We start from the raw sequence: 24,816 nt of genomic DNA, 5'->3' as shown, positions 1-24,816 counted from the left end.
TTCGACTTAATATTTGAAATGACAATGTCTACAGCTTATAAGAGGCCCCCAATGTGACATTTCACAAGTCCTTTTTTTAGGGGGGGGGTGGGTCCTAGGGCTTGAACTCGGCCTGGGTGCTGTCCCTGAGCTCTTCAGCTCAAGGGTACCATCCTACCCTTGAGCCAAGCCCCACTTTCCATCTTCTAGCAGATGATTGGAGATAAGAGTCTCAGGTCCTTTTGTGTCCAGGCTGGCTTTGAACCTTGATCCTCAGATCTCAGCCTCCTTCTGGCTTCCAGAAGTCTTTTGATGTTGACTTGTGACATCAAGTTTGTCTGCCATACCCTGGGCTCCGTACTGGATAGAAGGCGGCTCTAGAATCTGAGCCTCAGCCCTGGGCTGGAGGTTGAGCCCTCCAGTGACTGTCACTAAGGGACAGGCTGCCAGAGAGGCCTCAGGCCTCATCCTTCTGCAGCCACCAGGTGAATTCAAAAGATTGGCCACAGTGATAAGACAGATACACAGCACATTGAGGGGGACCTGCTACAGTAACTCTAACCCAAATCCAACTTCATTTCCTAGTTAGGCTGCATTTTCTGGTAGCCTTTGGACCACGTCATGATTACATTCATTTGTCCAGGCACGTGTGGCTCATAGTCTGTCATCTTAGCTACTCAGGAAGCTGAGATACCCATATCACAGCTCAGAGGCAACCCAGAGAGGAAAGTCTGTGAAACTCTTAACCTCTAATTAATCAGAAAATAGCTAGAAATAGAGGTGTGGCTTGAGTGGTAGAGTACTAGCTTTGAGAGGAAAAAGCCAAATAAGAGCATGAGGCCCTGAGTTCAAATTCCAATAATGGCACAAAACGTTATTTGAGTGGAAAGCTCATCAGCATTTCTATGCCTCACATTTCCCCACTTTATGGAAAGCTTAAACACTGAACTCCCAGTTCATACCAACGCCCAGCTGTCTGGCCCCTGGCACTGCTGGGTCCTGGCGGATACTGCACGGCATGCTGGCATGATGGGAGGCCAAATGTTAAGGACTGAAGCTGGGGTGGGTCGCAGGTGAGGACCCCTACAACAACACAGAGCTGTCTGTCCAAGTGGTTGAATTTTCCAGGACATCTCTGTGGGAGGGAGAGAGCTTCTTCCTGCCACCTTCTCTACACCGGGCTCTCGTGGGTAAACGAGTGTGATGATGGGAGATGGTTGAAATTGCAGCTTGAGGCAGGATAGCTGACGGAGGTGACACTGGCTTTGATTTGGAAACGCCACTGGATGTGCTTGCTGTCTCTCTGGCTGCCGTGTCAGTGAGCTACAATGCCATAAATCACCCCAGCTTCAGGCTCAATATTAACCTTTAAAGGGCATGCCATAAAAAAAGATCGTATCCTCTAAATATTGGTTGTTAGTTCACTCTGTAGGTCTTTCAGGAAAAGCAGGTATGAAGCTGCCAAGCGTCGCCGAGTGCACCTGTCAGGGCCATCTCCTGCCACCTGACAGTAATTCTAAGGGAACACAGCAGTGCCACGACGAACAATTCAGCCAGCCACTCCAGCCGCTGCCTAAGCTCAGCCTTGAGATTTAATAATAGAGCCCGTGAGTGAGACTCTAATTTCTAGAGCTGATGAACTTTCAGAGGCAACATGAGTTGAAATAACGAGCGTAGAGATGACAAAGAATTTTAATCCCAGGTTCTTTGAGCTTTCCAGGATAATAAGCACTTGTTCCTTGCTACAATGGGCATATAAAAGAGAAATCTAAATAATAATTGCTGTAATTATCTTGGAAAAAATATGCAGAGATTAATGGTGATTATGAAAATCCCATAGAATTGTTCTTGGAAATCATCACCGATCAAGTGGTATCTTGAAATGGCCGCTGCCAGGGAACTTTTGACACCACACTGCAGGTGGGCCCGGAAAATGTGACACTTTAGCTTTCTCCCTGTAAAATATTACCCTGTGCTTATGAAATTGATTTTCATGACTTCTCCTATCCTAGCCTGCATTTTCAACTCTTCATACCAATACCCCTCAAAAGAGGCTTGCACAGGACACCCCTTAATGACAGGCGTGTGTCATCTGTGGTTCAAAGCCCCCCAAGTTCAACTTGTTATTTATTCAAATAATTAATTACTCTTGTATCCATCGAGCGGTTTGTCATGACACATTAATGACTTGATAGACTTCCATGAACTGGTGAACACAGAACAGCAGAGCGTTTTTATCGTCATTTAATTTTAAAATGATCCTGTGTGAAATTATCTCGTCGTGAGTGATGAGCGCATAAAGAACCAACTCAGCAAAGCCCCTTTTGGATCATTGCTTTATTAATGGTAACGTCAGGGAAATGAAAAATGCTAGCATTGTCATATTCCGCTGCTGGGTGGAGATGGATGGTGAGGGAGTGGGTGAGGGTTTGGTGTGCTTGCTGCCACTGGCTTGAACCCCCCTCCTGGCACTGCAGCCGGCACACCCACCCACCCACCATCTACCCACCCACCACCAGCCACCTGGCTGCCCGCTTACAGCCAGGCTCTGCTTCTTGTTATGGGTCTCAGCATCTATGACTCTGTGGTGTGTGTGTGTGTGTGTGTGTGTGTGTGTGTGTGTGTGTGTGTGGTCTTTTCCTTTGCCTGAACTTGAATTTTTCCACTAGTGATATAAAAAGTACCCTCACGCAAACATTTCGCTTTATTGCTTTGAACATTAAACGTTATTAATCCAATAGAAAAAAACCGTTAAAGATATTGCTGTCACCTTTAAATGTGAAATGATATTAGGAGCTAAAAAATGCTGGGTTAGGAGAAAAGATGTTCCCTTAGTCTTTCTCAAGTCTTGAGATAACTATGCTAGCTTGGTGATAAAATAATATTTCTACATGCCTCACAGCACCGCATCTGCTTAAGGGAAGCTTCCTGTTTAGTTTTGTTTTTCCTCTGCCTTGCCTCTCTTTTCTTATATAGTGAGAATTGTTCTCTGTTGTTTCAATGACAAACTCAGGAGTCTATGCAAACAACTCCCCAGCTGCGTGGTTCAGGGAGCCACGGGGCCGGCCAGCACAATCCCTGGGTTCTGCCAACCACGCAGGTCCACATGGGGACACTGAATGGGGACAAAGGGAGCCAGCAGCTATCCCTGGCCTCCTGGCTGGAGAAGGGCTAGATTTACCTTTTCCTTACAAGTTTCCTGTTTCTGTTCCTCACTTCCTACGAACTGTTCCATGCTGTGGGAGCAACAGGGACCCCTCTCACACATCATCTGTGCTTAAGCTGCCAAGGAGGGAGTGGTGGAGGTTGACACTGGAGGCAGAGTCTGCCTTGAATTCCCCACAGCCACACAGCAATCCCTCCTCCTTCTATTTACATACCTGGAACCCACCTCCCATTCTCATTGCCCAACACTTACCCTTCACGGAGCACCTACCCCTCCGGCTAAACCCCCTCCCCAAACGTAACCACATCCAAGGGTCTGATCATACCTACCAACTAGCCACACCCACTGGCCACGCCCCCACGGCCACACCCACACCCCCAGGGCCAGCCTCAGCTGCTTGGCTCCCTAGTCCAGAAAGGAAATCCAAGCAGGGCTGCTTGGAAGTAAGTGCTAGGCCCAGTGGAAATCACAATGGATGGGAGTGCAAGTGAGGATGTGAGAAGCTGAGACCCACCCGTGACAGCAGGTTGGATGGCTTGATTTGTGGAGCGCCTTCCTTCCATAGATGGACACTGGGGCCCAAGGCCATGATCTTCCTGAGGGCAGACAGGGGCTGCAAAGCTGTCCTGCATGGGGAATGAATCCCATTCACCTCAGGGGAGTTGGTGCAAGGAAGGAAGTATAGCAAATTCACTTAGGGGCTTTAGAGGGATACTCAGAGGGGCAGGCCTACATCTAGCTAGGACTGAGTTATGCCATGTGCTGGGAAAATGGGTTTCAACACTTGGGTTTTTGTGAGTTCCAAGTTGCAGGAATATCGTGCTTTCTCACAAAGCACGGAAACACAAACTTCCAGGTGTCCCAGCACCTGGATGCTTGCTAAGGATTCACTGGCCATGATACCCACAGGCCACCGGGCCTCCTATACACTGGTCAGAGCTCATGCCCGGCATGACCTTGGCCTTCAAGCCAGCCAGGATGCTAGGCTTTTTCCCACAGGCCAAGTGACAAACAGGACCACCAGTTTTATGGCTGTGGGAGACTAGGCTATCAGTCAGCCCTGGTCACCATTCAGCGGTCCAGGCTCCTGACACCCCTAAAGAATTTAAGGTAGGAAGTCAGGGAATAGTATCAGCACAGCCCCTGCCTCCCCCAACCCTTTCATAGGATGAAATGAACCCAAGGACACTGGAGCTTTCTGAGGCCTTGGGTTCCATGCCTTTACTTTCAATGGTAGGAAACCACTGGATTAAATGTAGACACCCCCCGCTGATGTCTTCAGAATCCAGACAGGGTTTTTCAGACAAGTTTTTTCTTTTTTCTTTTTTTTCCTTCTCTCTTCTCTGTTCTCTCTCTACCTAACTCAAATGGAATCCCTCTTATTCTGAAGCTAAGGAACATGATGTTTTTGACTTGTACTTGAGCTTCCTCTTTAATTCCTCCTGTGCTTCTGTGAAAATCGCTTCCAGCCACTTGAAAGTCTGCCCTGAAGTGTTTCAAGGGTTCCTTTGGTCAGAACATTGTAGGAAAGGCCATATTTCCACAGACGGTTAACTGCTTACAAGGAGACAGCCAGGCAGCTCGGCACCACGCAGCCCCAGCGGCTCCGGAGGTCAGGCAGCACACACTTAGGAAGCTCACAAAGCCCTATGGGAAACCCACAAAGCTCCATGGAAACGCTCTGAGGTAAGGAGAACATCTTGTGGGTCAGAAGACAAGCCTTCTCAGAGCAGAACTACAGGATGGTTTGAGAGGCCATGTGGCCTCAGGGCTTTGTCCAGGCAGGAATCAAGGACCCAAGGAAGGGAAGAATGACAGGAAGCCTCTCAGACACAGGCAAGTCAAAGGCACTCCTCAGCTACCTCCTGATCCTCAGACCCAGAAGGACTCCAGTCTAGCCTTGCTTTACCATGACATCAGGTGCCCAGAGGTTTGCTGGCTCACTTGGTGCTACCCAGGGGGCTAGCAACAAAGCCAGTGTGTACATGGGGTCTCTTGATTGCTGCGTGATCATTGGTTGGGAAAATTCAGTGGAAAAATGGTTCTAGCACAGACTTGGCAAAGCCTCCAGAACCCAAAGGCAAGGGTGCCTGTTGGTAAGTCAATGCTGGTCTGGTTCAGGGAAATGAGAAAATGGCCGCTAGTTTTCTGTTTCGTCATTGTTGTGCAAAGTCTCCCCACACCTAATGGTCTTTTGAAAGCAACAAGGTTTTTGCTTGCTCTCATATGTGCCATTCTTGTTGGAGAGAGGCCAGCCTGCGGATTCCTGATCTCAGCTTGATTCTGTCCAGACGGTTGGAGAAGCACCAAATTATGATTTCATTTGTGCCCACAGTGGTGAAAACATAGGTAACTTTAAATACTCTGCTTGTAAAATCTTGAACGGCCAGGAGACAGGAGGCCTGCTTCACAAACACACACACCTCAGACTTTGATCCTCTGGATCTCAGCCTCCTCAGAACTAGAATTATAAGTGTGAGCCAACAGCATCTATCTATCTATCTATCTATCTATCTATCTATCTATCTATCTATCTATCTATACACACACACATATATATACAAACATATACATATACAAACACATCTACCAGTTAAGACAATTAACAACAATATTCTATATAGTAGAGTCTAGTCTAGTGAAAATATAGTTATAGAACTTTATGAATGACACCAGTTTTTAATCTATCAAAGCATTTGTTCTAAAGAATACTTTCTTTCCACATCACTGTGGCTGTGGGAGAGATCGTGAGCTGAGGAACCATTATTAAATTTGGAGATTTCAAAACAGTTGAGGAAGTTTCCTACAAAAAACGTGGAGGGCCTAAATATTGCCTTGGGAGTGATGTTTAAGATGACCTATCAAATGTGGGGCATGGCTCAAGAGGGACAGCATCTGCCTAGCAACTGTGAGGTCCTGAGCTCAAACTCTACTACTACCAACTACACCTACAGGAAGAAAAACAAACCAAACTAACCCAACTTGATTGTCCTAGAATCCGTCTGTGATGGCACGTGAGACTCAAATGTCAGTTCTACTTCAACCATCAAGCTATAGGGAGGTATTATCACTGAGGGGTTATCAGTGAGGCCTGTGCCTCTAGCATTGCGAATCGAACTCTACTTTTCACAGGAACTTTCTTTTTTGTCAAGGCCAGGGGTCACCTTTCTGGGACGACTGTGGCATCCTAGGATCAGAGACTGAAGTTCACGAGAATGGCTGAAGAGCTGTGAACAAGGTCTAAACAGGAAAGGTTTCATCTAGTTGTTGTTGCTATTTAAAGTCCATTCTGCCCCCACTGGTCTCTAACTGAGTAAAAATTGGTGCTGTGAGGGAGAAGGTGGGGGCTGGGATGAGGGCCACGGTGTGGTAGGACGGCAGCGTGGACCAAGGACTCAGAGCAGGGGGCCCCTGCAGCGACAGGAGCTGGCTGAGGGGCAGGGAAAACACCCATGGCTGCCAAATCCTCCTTTCTCACACATGTGTAAAGCCTTTGGAATTTCACTGGAAAAAGCGTTATTTCATAAGGGATCTTTGAAGTCTGAAATGAAAGCAGAAAGCCACTTGTAGGTCTTGAAGGCTGGCTTTTATTGCGGAAGGGGCCCAAGGCAGGTGCTGCGGGGGGAGGGGGGGTCCCAGCTCTGAGGAGGGGCTTCTGCTCTGCTCTCCCGTGGTGGACTCCAGTTCAACTGTGCCAGACTTCTCCCTCCAGAATCTGCCCTCAGGGGTCCCAGGAATCTAGTGTTTTTCCCTCAGCCCCCTGTGAGCACTGCAAAGCCTCACTGGAGCCAAGGTAAGCCCAATGGACGTCTTTAGAGATGAGGCAGAGTGTGGGGCCATGTTGTGTGATGTGTGCACAGGCGTGCAAGTGCACCTGTGTACAGGTGTATGGGAGGAGGGGCCTGACTGGCGAGGAAGGACAATCTCATTGACCACTACTTGTAGTCAGTTGACAGGGCCTCTGGCTGGGAGGCCAGCTCTCCCACAGGCACAAGTGGGCTGACCGGAGGTGGTCACTGAGATTTCCAATCTCAGAGCTGCAAGTCTAACGCAAACATGGGAACAAACCGGGAGTAAATGGTGACTCTGGTACGCTGCCCCCATGCTTCCAGGGTCTCCTTGTGCCCTCACCAGGCCCTGGCTCTTTCCTGCCTGCATTGTACCCCTCACTGGGCCTGGTTTACAGGTTCCCCTTCTTGGTCCCAGGAAGCTGGTGCCTGCCCGTTGGCTTATGCATTGGACCCAGCAGAGCTGGGGGAAACAGATGCTCAGGAAAACCTGCTGAATAATGGCAGAACCGGGGAGCTTGTCTCCCCCGTGCATTTCACCACATCCTAAAACTGGACCCAACCACAACCCTGGGGTTCTGGGAACAGGCCTTTGAACCATCTCACAGAGACTGCTTAAGGCTCAACAGAGCAGAGCTGGAGCTCAGTTGTCTTTTTGTTGTTTGTTTTGTTTTGTGCCAGTCTCAGGGCTTAAGCTTAAGGCCTAGGCACTGTCCCTAACTTCTTTTGCTCAAGGGTAGCACTCTACCACTCAAGCCACAGCTCTACATTTTTGGTGATTAATTAGAGATAAGTCTCATGGACTTTTCTGCCTGGGCTGGCTTGGAACCATGATCCTCAGATCCCAGCTTCCTGAGTAGCTAGGATTACTGCCGGTGCCTGATGAGAGCTTTTTTTTTTTTTTTTTTCCTTTTACCTAACAAAACACGTCACTGTACTATAGCCATTCTCCCTACCCCATGACTAGGCTTCTCAGCCTCCCTCCAAAGAGCTCAAAGTCAGATCTGCCACAGAGAACATGGGGAAACACAGGGAACCAGATGCTCAATGGATTATTTTCTGAATAGAACTATAATCACCCCCTCCACAAAGACAAGAATTGTTAATAAGGTTTTTTTTTTGCACCACAAAAAAAGAAAAAGAAATAATAGCCAGGTGTCAGTGGCTCACACCTAAAATCCTAGTTAATCGGGAGACTGAATTCTGAGGATTGAGATTCAAATTCAGCTTGGGTAGGAAAGTCTTATATCCAATTAACCACCTGAAAACTGGAAGTGGTGCTGTGGCTCAAAGTGGCAGAGCTCTGGTCTTTAGCAGAAGAGTTCAGGGACGGTACCCAGGCCCTGTGTTCAAGCCCTATGACTCACCCACCCCACCCAATAAGATAATAATTATAGCCAGACACCAGTGGCCCATGTCTGTAATCCTAGCTACTCAAGAGGCTGAAATCTTAGGATCAGGTTTGGAATCAGGCCTGATAGACAAATCTGGGGAAGTCTTGTCTCCAATTAGCCAGCAAAAAGCTGGAAATAGAGTGGTTCAAGGGGATAGACCACTGGTCTTGAGTGAAAAAGATGGATGAAAGAGTGAGCCTAGAGTTGTTCAATCCCCAGTACTGGCATAAGGAGAAGGAGGAGAAGGAGTAGGAGAAAGAGGAAGAGGAGAAGGATGAGCAGGAGAAGGAGGAGGGGGAGGAAGAGGAGGAGGAGGTAAAAGAGGAGAAGAAAATGAGGAAATAAATAAATAATTTCTAGGACCAAGAGACAGCCTCAGAATGGGAGAAAATCTTCATCCATTATTCAAGATAAAGAATTAATGTCCAGAACGTACAAGAGCTCAGAAAATCACATACCAACAGAACAAATAATCCAAACAATAAATGGGCAAGTGAACTGAGTAGACAGTTCTCAGAAGAAGTATAAAATGGCGAACAGATGCAAGAAGAAATGGGCAGCATTCTTAGCCACAGAGGAGATGCAAATCAAAACCACAGTAGGATTCCATCTCACCCAAGTCAGAATCCCAGTCATCAAGAAAACAAATGGTAAATGCTGGCAGGGATGTGAGGAAAAGGAGGCCCCATACACCATTGGTGGAACACAAATGAGTGCAACCACTATGCAAGTAAACAGGGAGGTCCCTCAAAACTGGTACAAGATGTTCTACCTTATGACTCCACCATTCCAGAAGTGGGCATAACTCAACAGTGTACACAAGAAAGATATCTGCACACTGGTGTTTATGCTGCCTTGTCCACAATAGCCAAGGTGCCTAACAATGTATGACTGGCTAAAGAAGACACTATATGCGCTGTGGAATACTATATAGGTAGAAAGAAAAAGTGAAATCAGGCCATTTGCAGCACAATGGCACAATGGTGAAATTGGAGAACATCGTGTTGAGCAAGCCAGGACAAGGTAAAAAAACCAAACATCTTGTGATTTGCTCATGTGTAGAAACTAGACCTGAAAGACAAATTCATGAACACATATACACATTTCCTATATACACAGATACATACACATATATCTAACACATGGAATACAATTCAAATTATGGTACTGTTTAGGAGAATGAGGGAAAAAGGAGAAAGAGAAAAGAAAGATAGAGGGTGAATAGTTTCAAAACACACTGCAACTGTATAATAAAAACAGTATAAAACATCAATTTTGTTGACTACAATATAATATTTATGCACTTGAAATAGCAGGGTAAAAGCCCTTGGTACAGTCAGTACACATTTCAGGAATATCTGAAGAGTAAAATAAGCTCTGATAGGCGGAAGGAGGATAAATGTGATTGGTTAGTACATATGAAAACAGAACAAGGAAACCTGTTGAAATGGGTTTTAGAAGGGGGAGTGGGATGGGGAGACAGGTGGTGTGGTTGTCTGGGAATGTTGTACGTGTGGAGATGTCACAATGAAACCCACCTTGTCACATATGCTAATTAAGGAAAAGGCCCAGTGCTGGTATGGTGTCTCTCCTCTGTGCCAGCCCCTAACCCTATAGAAAGCACGTTACTTGCCCAGGGGAGGGTCAGGGAGGGGCCTGTGCCTGGTCTACAGACTGCAGTGACATGACAAATAAGCCATGTGCTGACAATGTCGGAGACATATTGGTGTTTGCTTTGTGATTGGGGTGTGCCATCTGTGCCTTGCAGCGGAGGCCAACTTCCTGGGCAGCACCGGGAGAAGGCAGGCACGTCCACCAGGCCCCTGCAGTGTAGCAGAATTCTCCCCCTGCCTCCTAGGACAGCAGCGGGCATCGCCTGGTGGGTTCATCCAGGCTATGGGACAGAGTTGTTGTGATGACCGCCTAGGTTCACTGCAGAGGTCTCTATCTACAGACACTCCGAATCAGAAAGCTGGTGTCAGGGCGAATGGAGAAGGGTTAGCACCTGCTTGGAGCAAGGCTGGCAACTGAAGCTGGGGAGACACAAAGGAGCATGGGGTGGGGGTGGGGTGGTCTTCATTTGCTGTGTGACCTTGGGGAAGTTCCCTTTGCTATTGTCATTTAGTAAATGGAAATAGGGGTCACAGTGACACCATAGGCTTAGAGGATTAGAAGAGGTCACATATCCTGGGCATAATGGCTCAAGACTGTAATTCTAGCTAGTCAGGAGGTGGCGACTGGGGGATTATAGCTTGAGGCCACCTTGGGCAAAAATGTCTCAGCCAATGTCTGGAATGGTGGTGTGTGCCTGTCGTCCTGCCTAGGAGGAAGCATAATGGCTGCTGGTGTGGCATTCCCACCATCTCAGTCACCTAGGGGAACGGAGGTTTATAGCCCAGGCTGGCTCGGGTTTCACCTGAACATGCTCAAGGATCTAAGTCCCAGGCGAAGCAAGTTTGGAAAAAGGACCAGCTGCTGTTCATGGTGAATGGCAGGAATAGAAGAGTCCAGCTGGGGTTCCCGGTCCCTTCGTGATGGGTAGTTATTTGGCAAAGACTGAACAGTGCTGGACACAACATGTGCTCAGTCCTGCTGGGGCTCAGGGACCCTGAAGTCCCTAGGCCTCCTGCCCATGAGGGGGGTACAGATGGCACAGGGTAGTTGTAGGGTGCATGGAAGGATTACAGCTCAGGGTGAGTGGAGGGTGTACAGAGGAGAGGCTGGGGGAGAGCACAATCACGGGGGGCGGGGTTAGGGGACAGCTGGGAGGCAGCATAGGCTGCAGGCTGGACTTCGCTGCCCCGGCTGGCTTCAAACCATGATCCTCAGATCTCAGCCTCCTGAGTAGCTAGCCACGTGGCCTGGAAATGGTATTATATTTTAAAGAAACAATTCTGATTCTTAGGTCAATGGAAGAGAATATTTTGATAAGCATTAAGCCCAATCTTCATAAGTGCTAAAACCTGAAGTTAAATAACAGCAGCTCAAATCCAGTATCTGAAGAATACACCACACTCACTAGGTAAAGTGTACTTCAGAAATACAGCCATAACTTTGTAAATGTAAGTCATCAATACAAAGCCATTTGTATCTATGAGCTCAATGAGAAAAATATGATACTGACAGATTCTGAAATTGTGTACATGAGTTTCAAGTTAGGGCCTGGTTTTTAACTATTTTATTTTTAACTATTACTTGTTTTTGAGGTACTGGGGTTTGGAAGCAGGGCCTTGCCCTTGGTGGTCACATGTGCTACAATGTGGATCTCCCCTCTAGTCCTTTCCATTCTAGTTATTTGGGGGACAGAACCCCATATTTACACGCAACACTAGATCACAATCTACCTGTTAGGCTTTCCGGGGAGCTGGGAAAACAGGAATATAACCTCCCAGCCCTGGCTGACCTTGAACTGTGATCTTCCTGACCTCCACCTCCAGCTGGGATTATAGGCATAAGCCCCTGCACCCAGCCAAGTGCCAGAATTTAATTTAAAATACAAACTCCCAGGAAACAGGTACAGAGAGTGTTCCTTTAGCATGATCAAGTTGTCGTACTACCATTTCCAGTCTGTACCAAACGTAACTTCGAACCACGAAAAGCAACCCATGAAAGCCAGGGAAGCTGAATGGCAGCCAGGGTCACTATCATTGCTGCTCTGTATGGGCTTGAAATAATACGAAGCAAGAAGAGATGGATAGAAAATTTACCATAGATAACATTATCTGAATTTGTAGATAATATTGCAATCCACCAGAAACCAAAGTAAACCAACTTTGAAAATCACAAGCATAGATCAGTGACCATTACAAAGTAACAAAGTAGGCATTCAAAAGGAACACTAATCTATCAATAGCATATGCATAAATCTATGTCAGTAGATAATATACTGTATTCTTATCTTTACTTTATATAATCTATAGTAATGTCTATATACTATATAGATATAATATACAAATTATGTCTAGAATTATGTATCTATTATATGTATATAATATGTAAATCTATTTTATGTATATAATAGATATATAATATATATGAGTTAGATATTATCTATATAGATCTATGTATGTATGTATGTATCTATCTATCTATCTATCTATGGGCAATCAGTTGTCAGAATATAGTGAACAAAGGAACAACTAAAAACTTTAAACATGGGAAGGATATAGTAGAACTTCAATGAATAATACAAAAAGGACTTTCAAATAAACGGGAACTCATATTGCTGTAACTATTCTTTCCAAATTAGTTTATGTTTTTTCAATCAAAATCTGTAACTATTTTCCTTGGAATTTCTGGTGACCCTAAATTTCAACTGGGCTAAGTAAAGTAAAATGACAATGTGGCAGAACTACTAAGAACAATTTGAAAAACTACTGAGACAAGAAATCAAAGCACATGCATTTATGGTTATCAACAGTGTGACCCTGTATCAGAATATCTGTTCCAGTCATGGGGCAGAACACAGCCAGGGGGTGAGTCATGGTGGATAATACTGGCTTTTCATACAAGTTGGTTTAAAAAAAGGAAGATAATGTATAAGTGATGAGGAAACTGATGGATAATTTGGAGAAAGAATGGGTTGATTCTTAAGCCATAAAATAAAATTACAGGTGAATCTTAGAATTAAGAGAAAGGGGGGGGGAGGGAGAAAGGGAGGGAGAGAGAGAGAAAGTGAGAGAGAGAGAGGGAGAGAAAGGGAGAATATTACCAGAAGCCAGGTACAGTAGCTCATACCTATAATCCTAGCTACTCAGGAGGCTGAGATCTGAGGATTGCTGTTCAAAACTAGCCCCAGTACTAAAGACCATAAAGACTCTTATTTCCAATTAACCACTAGAAAACTGCAAGTGGTGCTGAGGCTCAAGGGGTAGGGCGGAAGCTTTAAGCTGAAGAGCTCAGGAACAGTGCCCAGGCCCAGAGTCCAAGCCCCACGACTGATAAGAAAAAAAAAAAAGTTACCAGACCATATCATGAGGTAGGTTTTAAAAAATGTGGCAGCAAAATGCAAAACACGAAGAAAGAACAGAATCAAAGGGCAAAATATGAATGAAAACTTAGCAGTCACAGGAGAGCAAAAGGGGGGCCTTCTTCCACACAAGGGGCTTCCGCCCCACCATGAGGGGCCAGGCCAAGCAGGAAGGATATCAGGGTGCACCAGCAGAGACCAGGGCTGTGCATGGTCAACCCACCCAGAATCAAAAAAGCTACCCCGGTTACCAAGCAGCAAGACACCACCTACCTCTCAAAATGGACAAGGATTTGATGCAGTCACAGCCTCCAGCAGGGAGGAAGCCTAGAACAGACCTCTTCAGACGTGTTATTATACCGTGGTGCACAATTTGCCACGGTATAGCAAAATGATTAGAAGTAAGTTTATCTGTTTGTCTATAGGAATGGTCTTCAAAGTACAGGTGTCAGATGTCCCTCCCCACCTCCCCCACGAAGTTGTAAGTTCAGGTATAACTTCTGACAGCCTGCACAAACAGGTGGCCACGAGGCAGTTACAGCATTAAAATACAGACTACAGTTTGTCTATGCTCTTGTGATTCAATCTTATGTCCTTATGATGTTTGCTTTTTTTTTTTAGCATTTCTCTCAACTGCAAATGTTGTCATGTACCAGCTGTAAGTGTCTATGTAGTAAGTATAGAGAAAACTGAACTTTTTATAATAGATACTTGTGTATACTTTATGGTAGTAAATGACCAAGGACACAGACTGGGTAGGGTAAGGGCTGTGTGTGTGTGTGTGTGTGTGTGTGTGTGTGTGTGTGTGAGTATTGACTCTTAATCTCAGGGTCTGCATGCCGACTCTTAAAGGCTTTTTTGCCCAAAGATGGTGCTATACTACTTGAGTCACTCTTCCACTCCTAGCTTTTTGCTAGTTAATTATTTGGGCTAGCTTCAAATCATGATCTTCAGATTTCAGCCTCCTGAATAGCTAGGATGGTAGGCATGAGCCACTGGCACCTAGCTTCTAACTATTATTTCTGTGTATTTCATACATTCACAATGTGGATGTATTGTATAAAATTTCCTTAGGTTTTTTTTTTTTCAATAGTTCTAGGTTTGAGGTTCATTTGCAAAGTATTTTAAATGGTCACAAATCTTAGCAGGAAAAAAATCCTTGTGTCAGTAGACTGGTATAGTTCAAACTCATTTTGTTCTGGGGCCCATGGAAATATCTAGCACAGCAGGGCATCTAGATGAAGGAGGATCATGCAACAGTTACTAGCACTCTACGTGTTGCTTCACTCAATGATGAAGAATGGGTCTCAGGACCTGGTTTCAGATCTGGAGGGATGCACATAGCAACACAAAGGAGGAAGCCACCAACACACACAACATGGGAGAATATAAAATAAGATGCCAGGACACACACAAAGCTATATAATGAACTGTGTGATTGCATTTATATTACAGAAAACGGGCAAAAGACAGGGTCTAGAGTGGAAGGGTAATGACTAGAAATGGTCTCAACGCACTTTTTGTTTTAGGTTTTGAGGTTTGAACTTGTATACCTTTGAACAGGGCCTTGCGCTTGCTTAGTTTGTTTGCTCAGCTGGTGCTGTACCGTTTGAACCATGCCTCCAGTCTACTGACTATTTGGGGGATAGACTCTGAGCTTCTTCTTCTTTTTTTTTGGCCTGGGTTGGTTTTGAATCATAATCTTCCTAGATTTTGTGCCTCTTGACTAGCTAGGATTCCAGTTCTGAGCCACCACAAAGTCCCAACTGTCAATGAAATTTTAGGGATGTTGGATACATTCTACATTGTGCCCTTGGAGGTGATTGCCATGCCATTTGACATTTGCCAAATTCCCTTGAACTGTGTTTATAAAATCACTAATTTTATTGCAGATAAAATTATACTTCAATATATCAGATGCAACAACAACAACAACAAAAACCCGGAATGGACAATGAGGTAGAAGGATATTTTCACATATAAATATATGGTAAGAAAACATTTTCAAGAAAGGATATACTTAAAATACTGTTTCTCTGAGTAATAGATTATGAGTGACATTTATCTTTCTCCCTGTGATTTAATATAGTTCCCAATTTTTCCAGACTTTCATAATTCAAAAGAGGAAAGATTTGCATTTGGTTTTCACTACAATGACACAAAGGATAGTCTATAAGAGAATGTTCCTGTCTAGTAGCTGATTTTTTTCATTCAGTTCTTATGGGAAATGACAGGCAGACTCATACTCAGGCAGAACTCACTGGGGCACCCATGTTCTAGTCCCTGTGACATACCCAAAAGGCTAGCAGAGGGCAGAGCCACAGAAAGGACCACCTGAGCCAATACTTCCATTTGCAGCTTAGGGAAATGGAATTCCAGAGAAAGAAAGATGCTTTTTAACTCTGGAGGGTCAACGTGAGTCCAAACTTGGAATTCTGAGATTTTTGTCAACATGGATCTGTAGCTCTAGGAATATTTCCACCCCACAGGAACCCCTGCTCCAGTCCCTGGGCTCTGCCTTCACACCCACCCCAGCCGACTATTACAACTGAAAGACAAAATAGTCCCCACAGGCTCCTGTGTTGAGGTGTGGGTCCCCGGTGGCACTACTTTGGGGAGTGGTGGAAATTTCACAAGACAGCCTGAGGCTGGAAGAGGTGGGTCTTGAGGGGTGAGCTTCTGAAGGGTTCTAGTCACTGGCTCCTTCCCGGCTTTCTCTCAGCTTCCTGGCCACCATGATGGGTAGAGCTTACTCCTTCTCATGCTCCTATCCACTGTGATGCCCTGCCTTGGCTCAGGCCCAGAGTCATGGGCTAGCTTTCCAGGCACTGAGGCCTCTGAGATTGGGAGCTGGAACCAATCCTTCCGTCTTTACTGTAGTTTCTCTCAGACTTTCATTGTAGTAGTAGAAAGGCTGACTGACCCCATGGCTGAGCTCCCGAGGAGAGAAAGACCAGCACGGCACTGGGAGGAGCTACACCGTTGGCCAAGATTTCTGAGGCTGGAGGAAACTATGTCACCTGCTCCAGATTCACGGATTTTGTTTTTCTAGAACACTTATGGAGTTGATCTTTTTCTTCACATCTAAAAATACTTTCAAAACCTTTTAAAATACCCATCTCACCGGGTGGCAGTGATTCACGCCTGTAACCCTAGCTACTCAGGAGGCTGAGATCTGAGGATCCAGGTTCAAAGCCAGCCCCGGCACAAAAAGTCTGTGAGTCTCTTGTCTCCAGTGAACCGAGAGACAACCAGAAGTGGTGCTCTGGCTCAAGTGGTAGAGCACTAGCCTTGAGCCGAAGAGCTCAGGCCCAGAATTTAAGTCCCAGGACTGACAAAACAAAAACAAAAACACCATCACCACTGGGCAGTTTTATCACACCTGGAGGAGTCAACTGTCCCCACCCACTCCTGGAAACAGGACACACTCCTGCCCTACAGATGCTGGCTGAGCTGTGGCTTTGCCACAATTGGTCAGAACCACTGCTTGAGTCTTTCAGGCTTTCTACTCTTTCCCACCACTGGCAGCATAGCATGTCGAAGCTAGACACTACGCAGTCATGCTCGATCTCAGAATCAGACATGTAGAGCAGGGGTCCAGCCGACCCACAGACACCAATTTGGAACTCGAGTGACATACAAAATGGGATATGGTAAGTCACTGCGATACTGGGCCGGTAGTACTGAAGCACACCCCAGCAAAAACGGATTCACACACCAATTTTTATCTCCTGAGCAGTGATACCCAGGTATGCTATTAGGGATGAAATAAAAGATCTATAAGGCCATCAAGTCTTCTCTATAACCATCCCTCCTCCATGGGCATATATCTTTGAGAAATACTCCTACAGCCTGAGGGAGAAGGATAGGAGGGCCAGGAAAATGGTGAGGGATGGAGCTCTGGAAGGAGGAGCCCCTGGGGCCACAGCGACAAAATTCAGCAGGGCCTGCGCTGCCCACCCCCACCCCCCAGAACAGCTGCATCAGCAATGTAAGAAAGATCCAAAATTTAGAATTGTCTAAATGTACAGGCAAAGTGCACCTAAAAATCGGAGGTATCGAAAAGCATGGGGAAATCAAAGCCAAGGAGTTATTTCCCTAAGCAGTTGGCTTCAATACTGAATGGCCTAGCTATTAATTCTTAAAGTGAAATCCATTGAATCACCTAAATATAAAACGGTTCTCAACGACTCTGCCACTAATTTAGATATCTGGCACTATAGATCCTATTCAGTTACCCAGAACTTTCAGTCAGCAAGATTATGGTTAATGGTCCACTTGTTTGGTGCAGGTGAATTACATTTGCATATGCAATTCATGCCTAAATATTCTGGCCTATTAATGTTATCACTAATTACATAATAATAGTTACCAATTTCCACCCGGATCAAACTTACAGTTTTGTAGCTATTAGGGAAATTGTGCTTTGTAATTAAGATAATCCTCATTTCCAGATGCTAATTAACTATATAATAATTAGTCTCATTCACTAATGCAAATTAAGGATTTTCATCTTTATTGATAAAGGAGTTGCTCCTTATCGGTTAAGGAGCGGTGGCGATAGCAGCAGAAATCTTTGCGGAGAAATACTTTTTTCCTCTCTAAAGGTGAAAAGGTAAATCCATTTTTATCAGTCTCATTTGCAGATGCAAATGAGGTCTGATTAATCAAGCCAAAGATAGATGTGCTGGTCGTATTTCAGGACAGCACATATAGCTTACTGAGATCGTCTCTTTTCCCCCTATAAATACACAGATAAACAGGAGCAGAGACTACTGGGCTGAGAACGCTCGGCTGGGCTGGTTTCTGAGATCCTAAACCTTTTGTTTCCCCTTGGGTGGCAGTATAGATCTCCAGATGGCTCTGTCTTCACATCCTCGCCACAATAGAAACAAGATTTTTTTTTTTTATGAGTAAATATAGAGGAGAAAAAGAAAGCCATGTTTGCTTGGATTATTAAGTTTTCTGGGCTCCAAACAGAATACAAACTGGCACCTCCCATCGTGACTAATGAGAGCTGCCTGGGCGAGAACAGAAGGGCTGACAGCCAGCGAGGCCTGGTTGGCAGGCCCCAGCCCGGGCCTCACCGCATTCATCATCCGCTAAACCAATCCACCAATTCCGTACCACCATTTGTCATTAATTATGCTAATCAGCACACCATTACTCTCTGATGACACTGGAGCTGTTATTAGCTAGTTATGGCTTTTCAAAAGCACAACTTATTGTCATGCTCAGGCTGTGCAGGCATTAGCCCACGGGGGGAAGAAATGTCCAATTATGAAAAGAAGAAATTTCCTATTATCTTTTTTTTTTTAAAAAAAAATATAACAAACCAATTTAGTAATTAGAAGTCTCCGAACTCATAGCTTCTTTCTTTCCTGCCCAGCTCCCTTAAAATAACTGAAGCCAAGAGTTTTTCTTTAAAGTGTTTTTTACTATTTCTCAGAAAGAAAGGAAAATTACCAACCTGGAAACGTGTGCATGCATGTGTGTGTATATGTGTTTTGTTGTTTTGGAAGTGGGTTCTGGGAACAGGTGCGCATGTGCACAAAGGGGACCCGTCCAGATTCTTTCCCTGGGCTGAATTAGCAGAATCACTTTATTACCTTCATTTCAGCCCCACTGAATGCCTCGAGGCCCAAAGCACACCCATGTGACCTTACCACACACTCATGGTGGACAAAGCTGTTCACATAGGGACATGGGCCTGCATGCCCCTTACCTGACAGCTGCTGCCAGGAGGAGGGCTGTGACAGCCTCCTTTAACCCTTCCATGCTCCAGCAACACCACTGCGAGTGACCTTGTAGATGGAAGGTCAAGTTAGCACAGCATCCTCTGGGGGCCACTGTCAGAGCAAGTCATGGCACACCTCTGTGTCAGAGTCCAAGTTCAGCTTAGGACCTCATGTCGGCCCCGGGGACTAAGCTTGTGGCCCTGGTCCAAATCAAGTTGTCCTCAGGCTGGAAGGCTTTGCCATGAGTTTGAGGAGCTTCAGCTGGATTAAGAGCTCATTAATATCATCAGAGTAAATGGGCCTATTAAAACATCTTTAAGCAATATCTGAACATAAATCTCCCTAAACTATATTTAATGACTGTACTTAAGATACATTATATGCAAGTCTTAATGAGACATTAGATAGCATTTTGAAGATTAAAATTAGAGGATCCATATAAAGTCTGTCCACTTAATGTAGCCGTAAGCTGTCCTGAGGAAAGCATTACTACCACATTATTACTGCATTAGAACAAATATTTTTAATCATGTCTGATTTATGTAGACCCCTTTTCACATGATTTTCATTCTCTCTCTCTCTCTCTCTCTCTCTCTCTCTCTCTCTCTCTCTCTCTCTCTCTCTCACACACACACACACACACACACACACACACAATATTGGGAGTTATCAAAAAGTGTTTGTGGAAAGTTCCAAGTTTCTGGATGCATTGTGGCGGGCTCTGGCTTTCTGGTCACGGTGCTTTCTGTGTGGTTTAACTAGTCTTTTACAACCAGAGGTGACCAGATGTGCCCTGCCACTTCCTTCAAGATCGAAAACAGAGTTTAACCCCCAGATGTTCTTAAGACCAGGCCAGTAAGACAGACAGAGGTCTATGCCTATGACACGGGCAGCGGCAAGCATCCCCTGAGCCCATCCAGTGCCCCACACCCCACTGTGGCTGACTGCAGAGGTCTATGGCCCTCTGTTTGCCTTTGTCCCTCCTTGAACCTGCTGGAGGTGGGCAGTGAAGTCCTATTTCCACCCCAGGGCCCCCCATGCAAAGAACAATCAGTGAGACCGAAAGGATATTAAAAAAAAAAAGTTTGATTCCCCTGGGGCTAAGGGGCTTTGCGCTCCTTAAACATCCAAATCCTCCTTAAATCTCTCCAAACAAGGGAACATCTCCAGGCCTGCAGAGCAGCTGGGGTGCAGGGTGAGAACTAAAACCAAGTTCAACTTCAGACTGAGCAAACAGGAATATCTTCCTCTATATTCATCTGCCATGTTTTACATACTACCGACCCCAGTTGAATTTTATTTTGTTATTATTATTCCTATAACCCTCCTCCTCTGAGCTTCACCTCTCCCCCTCAACTCCCCACATTCACCCACTCCTGCCATCCACTGTTTGCAGGCAGTTGAGCTGCCAGGCAGCGTGCAGCACCCATGCATGCAGACATGGAATATCCGTCTTAGTCCAGGGCTACGCTGGGGAGGGGTTTGGATCCCACTGGAGGCCGATGGAGAAAGCAAGGCTGGCCTAGCGTCAGTGGCTGGCCAAGAATGGCTTTCCATGAGTGTCAAGGGGGGGCTCCTATGGTTTGAACTTGGACCTGACACCAGGAAAATGTGCCTGGTAATAAACTGACACTTAGGAATTATCAGTGACCCTTTCAAGCCTTTTTAACTTCTGATACTGTATACCAAAGTGTAACCTTTGATACATGCTATTCAATTATGAAAGACTTCTGGGATTATGGAAATCAAGACGAGATGGCCCGTGACACCTCTCTTAATAGAATGAGATTATCTAGAGGTTTTTTTTTTTTTTCCCCTTTCTCTCTCTCTCTCTCACTCTCCTTCAAAGGAGAAGAAAGTAACACAATTTAAACACGGTGGTCATTAAAAGACGTCTCCTCCCACAGCATGTAAAACCCTCGGCAACTAGCCTATTTCCATTTGTTCCTCGCAGATATTCTTTCCCCAAAAGGAACCACCTCATACTACAATTTTGCGTTTTTAACTGTATGAATGAGGCATTCTTCATAAATAACGGCAGTGTTCTATACACAGGAGCACCTTTTTTTATTAGGGACACAGTAATGAACAATGAGCAATGTGTTCTATTATTCTTTGTCAAATCACAAAATGCTACATTAGAATAACTGTGCTGGTCAATGTAATATAGTAGATTAAATTCAACTTCTGTGGGAAAAAAACCCCCACTGTAAAACAGCATGATAAGAAGGCTATAAAAAATTTAATTTTACTCCAAACTCCATCACAAAAAAAATGGTGTGAAAAGTAATTTTGCATAATCAGTCCACGCCATCTGGAACAATTAACCGATTTCTATAGAACTATGAGGATCAGTCATATCTGCTTATTAAAGATCAGAAATTATACAAGTAATAAATCCTTGAAAAAACTAAGCGTACTCCCGCCTGTCAACGCTATTTTAACTTCAAATACTGAAGAATGCCTGATAAGGCTGAAAAGAAGAGATTAATATATGCAAATTACATCCAGCATTTAAAATCCCCACAACTGTCTCCGGTTTTCTGTCCCTTATTGCTGCTTCTATGTTTTATTCATACAGCAACTCACCTGTCACTTCATAAGCTATAATATTATGGGGGTATTATTAAACAGCATAAAGCCGTGCTTTAATTGGAAAGCTTCATTGCATTTTCCAATTATTTGGAGTAAATTAAAAGCAGATGCACATAGTTTAATAAGGATTCTAATATCAGTTCCGGGAAATCAAAATTCATTGTCATTACTATGCCGTGATAGTTTTGCAAACTGTACTCAATTTCAGAGGTTTTTCAAAAGAAAATCTGTCTATGCAATCTGTTAATTGTCATTCGGTTAATAACTGTTTAAATATCCAAACTACACAGCAGCTTCCTAATAAAAAAAAATTAAACTACAGGGTTTCTACAAGCAAACAAATAGAGTGTGCAGTTGCTGGGCTGGGCAGGGCTGGGCCAGGCGGGGCATGGCTGGGCTGGGCTGGACTTTTCGGACTTTGTTGGCTCACTTTACAACAAGCCGAGGGCTCCCAGAAACCCAGCCGCCCACAAGCCAGCTTCCCTGGGAGCTGGAGGACAAAGAGCTGAGATTTTGTACTTGTGCTCAAGCTCAGCCCTGGCGGGCATGTCTCTGTGGGAAAGGGCAGAAGGTATGTTATAAATCGTGTTTTCAGAGGTCTGCACTGCTCAGCACACACAGAAAAAAAAAAAAGAGAGAAAGAAAAAAAAGAGAGAAAGAAAAAGAATTAAGCCTCCAAAGTTTTAATTGGTCCGTCCAAGATGAATCCTTTTAATGAGTGAACTAACTGATTTAGAACACAAACATGGAGGGGGGAAAAAATCAAAGAAAGCAAATGTGAGCAATTTGTTCTTTAAAAACAAATTGACCTCCTAAAGGCTCTCTTCCCTGGCTAGCTCCTGACCCGTGCATGGAATGCTGGTGGACAGGGGTTGCGGTGTGTGTGCCTGAAGGCGGCTGCCAGACAAAGGACTGCTCGCTTAGCCTGTGGCTTTGACGGAGCCACCCTGAACGGGAACCCCTGCGAGGGGATCTCAGGCACATGCACATGGACCGCGCACACCGCCCACTGCAGCTACAAGTTACAAACATACAAATACGTGTCGAGAACGAACACATTTACAAATGGAGAGTCATGGGTTGGCGCCAACCGGTACACGTAACCTTTTCATTTTCATACCAAGGGACAGACTTTTTTCAAACCCTAGGTGTGTAAATTATAATAGGACAAGCAGTAATTGACTTTTAAACCCCACCCACTGGGAGGGCTACAATTAATCTGTTTTTAGCATAGGAAACCACTGCTTGCAAAGTTCATAATGTGTAGGTTCTTCCTCCTCCCCCACAATCCAATTAAAATCAGTCTTTCCAATAGGTACTGGCGCAGACTTCACTGTGTCAAGGGTGGGGAGACCAACACGCCATGCGTGCCGGGGCCAGTCCCTCCCGGCCATAAAGGACACCAGAGTCTTCTGCCAAACAACCAGAAACTATGCTCCAAGATGAAGATAAAAGCAATTCTTGTGCAGTGATCCAAAAAATAGCATCTCTTCACCCACCCCCCCCTCAGACTACCTGCTTTAATAAAGTAGACACACTGTGCCAACTGAACCATTTAATTATCTGCAAAAATGATGAATCAAAACAATAGTTTGCAAAAATAAATGACTAACCTCTGATTAAAATGTCTGTCCTCATTAAATCCAAATAAAGGGCACAATATCTTCTTTTTTTATTTTTAGTTTTTAAACCATAGTGTGAAGAAAGGTGAAATTGCTCAGCAGCTGAGGCTTTAGGCGTTCTAATAAGACAACCTTCCCTGTGATGGAACTTCTAAGAAAGTTGTTAAGCAGGGTGTGATGGTGTATACCTGTAGTTACAGCTACTTGGGAGGCAGAGTTTGGAGGATGGAGTTTAGAGGCTCGCCTGGGCAAAAATATCACAAGACCAAGACTAATAACAGACAAAACACAAACTAAAGCAAGGGGGGCCAGAAGCGTGGCTCAAATAGAAGAAAGTTGCCTTAGCAAGCATGAGTACACGAGTTCAAATCCTAGAGCTGTCAGAAGAAAAAAACAAAGGAAAGGGGAAATTGGTGTTGATTTAAACATGACAGGTTCCCTTGGTTAATATTGTTTTAAGCTAGGTGCCAGGGGCTCCTGCCTGTAATCCTAGCTACTCAGGAGGCTGAGACCTGAGGATCACAGTTCAAAGCCAGCCCAGGCAAAAGAGTCTGTGAGAGTCTTGTCTCCAATAAACTACTCACAAAAAGCCAGAAGTGGTACTGTGGCTCAGCAGGGGTGGAGCTGTTGGGGGAGTGGTAACCGTGCCTCCTGGGCACAGTAGGTGAGTGGCTAGATTGGAGGAGTCTGTGACAGTCCCAGACATGGTTCCTGTACATTCTCTTAAGTCTATTAACTTTGGAGCCAGCCTGGGGAAGACAAATCTGAGAGAAGCTTATTTCCAATTAACCAGCAAAAAGCCCAAAGTGGAGCTGTGGCTCAAGTGGCAGAGTGCCAGCTATGTGCAAAAAAAGTCAAGTGAGAGCACAAAGCCAGGTTGAAGCCCCAGCACCAACACACACACACACACACACACACACACACACACACACACACACACACACACACATCTGAAGAAAGAAACAATCCAAAACTACAAAAGAAAAGAAAAGGGGCTAAATCTCATGTAAACTATCTGGATAAATGTAGCTATCCAACAACAAATACAGAACACTGCCTATGTAGGGTGCCTAGGGCTGGATTCGAGGCACTTGCCAGCACAAGAGACAGTACCTTCTACCTTTCCACGGTACACCCTCGACTCTGACTGAGGAGCCAGGCAAACAATGTGTTATAACCAAAGACGTGGGAAACCAAGCTCTTGACCAAAGTATTACAAAAGAATCAATAGCTCCAAGGCTCCCTGGCCACAGAAGCCACCCATCTTGAGTAATGAAGGTGCCACCACCCTCAGTGGCATGCCAGTGACAGCCTCTGTAATTCATGAGTCTAAGGACTCGCTCCTGAGTGAGGTAGGAGCTCGTCAGGCTCTGGGTATATTTCAGGTAAATACACAGCCATGGAACATAAAAGCGATGTGTTTATTGCCTCGAGGTAGCAAGCGATTAAGGACTCCTAAGTGTGTCACCAGAAGCGATGCTCAGGGCCACCAAAACGAGCTGTTCGCTCTCACTCACAGTTATGAATGTGGCCTGGCTGGTGGATCATGAGATCTTTCATGTACA

At 45.1% G+C, this 24,816-nt stretch overlaps 1 protein-coding gene and 1 long non-coding RNA gene across 3 annotated transcripts in view; one reads left to right on the top strand and one right to left on the bottom strand.

The window, feature by feature from the left end:
- The window catches only part of Mvb12b (multivesicular body subunit 12B), a 141,279-nt gene that overhangs the window by 25,667 nt on the left and 90,796 nt on the right, over positions 1–24,816 (bottom strand). The window lies entirely within an intron of this gene.
- LOC150065966 (uncharacterized) lies at positions 4,717–23,225 on the top strand. 2 transcript variants are annotated; one of them, XR_016534812.1, is made up of 3 exons: positions 4,717–4,831; positions 15,189–15,286; positions 22,945–23,225. It is a non-coding gene; the product is annotated as an uncharacterized LOC150065966 (long non-coding RNA). The 2 variants fall into 2 exon arrangements; XR_016534813.1 differs by lacking the exon at positions 4,717–4,831 and adding an exon at positions 13,910–13,954.

This window comes from Megascapheus bottae, chromosome 3, assembly GCF_031878675.1.
Source record: "Megascapheus bottae isolate mThoBot1 chromosome 3, mThoBot2.hap1, whole genome shotgun sequence".
NCBI classification, from domain to species: Eukaryota; Metazoa; Chordata; class Mammalia; order Rodentia; family Geomyidae; genus Megascapheus; species Megascapheus bottae.
Note: the sequence above shows the minus strand (reverse complement) of the source record. Positions and strands in the feature narration are given on the sequence as shown.